General features: G+C 42.9%; 1 non-coding gene across 1 annotated transcript; it reads right to left on the minus strand.

Annotated features, from left to right (window-relative positions):
- Positions 1-437: 437 nt before the first annotated feature.
- LOC122684023 lies at positions 438-544 on the minus strand. The gene has a single exon (XR_006337919.1). It is a non-coding gene; the product is annotated as a U6 spliceosomal RNA (small nuclear RNA).
- Positions 545-1,205: the final 661 nt, after the last annotated feature.

The raw sequence follows: 1,205 nt of genomic DNA on the forward strand, positions 1-1,205 counted from the left end.
GGATGATGGACTGCCCAGGACAGGGTTTTCTCATGGTAGAGTCCAGGGGCACCAGAAGGCAGAGGAGGCTTGCCTTGCCTCTTTTTTTTTTTTTTTTTTGCCTTGCCTCTTGAAGCCCCATTGAGAACTGACGCATGGTCACTTCAGTCCTTTTTCTGTTGGCAAAGCGTCCACTGAGCATTTACTACAGGCTTGACTCTTCTCGGGCATTTTAACCTTTGCAAGTGAAGTGAAAGTATTAATCACTCAGTCATGTCTGACTCTTTGAGACCCCGTGGACCACAGCCCTCCAGGTTCCTGTCCATGGAATTCTCCAGTCAAGAATACTGGAGTGAGTTGCCATTCCCTTCTCCAGGGGATCTTCCCAACCCAAGGATAGAACCTGGGTCTCCTGCATTGCACGCAGATTCCTTACCACTTAGCCACCTGGGAAGCCCAAAAATATGGTACACTTTACGAATTTGTGCATCATCCTTGTGCAGGGGCCATGCTAATCTTCTCTGTATTGTTTCAATTTTAGTATATGTCCTGCTGAAGCAAGCACAATGAGGTGGATACAGTAATTATCCCCTTAGATAGATGAAGAAACTGAGGCTTAGGGAACTTAAGCAATTTTTCCAAGGCCACAGAGCTGGTAAATCCTAGCAAGGATCTGAGTGCCGAGTCAGTTCCAGAGCTCCTCACACTGAACCAGGATTTAGAAGACCCAAGATCCTGCCTGCCCGCTCCTGGCACAGAAGCCTGGGGAGTGAAATGAGTTGAGGTGTAAATTTTTAAATGGCTTGAAAAAGTCACTTAACCTATCTGGCTTTCCATTTCTTGTGTAAATGAATGTTACATTGGATCTCTAGGCTCACTCCAGGTATAAATTTAATGCCAGAGTTGTGTGAACTCAGTAGAATACTTATGGTTAACTGACAACAGCTATAAATGGATAATCTGCTAATCACTAAAAGCAAGCCCACAAACTACCCCTGATTTCAAGCAACTACTCTTAAAATTTCTTTATGTAAAATAGATATCGATTTAATTCTTTTTTTAATACTGAATATTGCTTTTTGGCAGATTCTTTCTGGTAGGAAAAAGTAATTCCTTGTAAAATTAAATCAATTCTCCCTGTTAATGCAGGATTTCGCTTTAATCTTTAACTGCAAATTGCAGTTCCCAGGGAGGCAGAAGCAAGCTTCTGGCACATGGGTTTTCCC

This window comes from Cervus elaphus, chromosome 25 (assembly GCF_910594005.1).
Source record: "Cervus elaphus chromosome 25, mCerEla1.1, whole genome shotgun sequence".
NCBI lineage: Eukaryota > Metazoa > Chordata > Mammalia > Artiodactyla > Cervidae > Cervus > Cervus elaphus.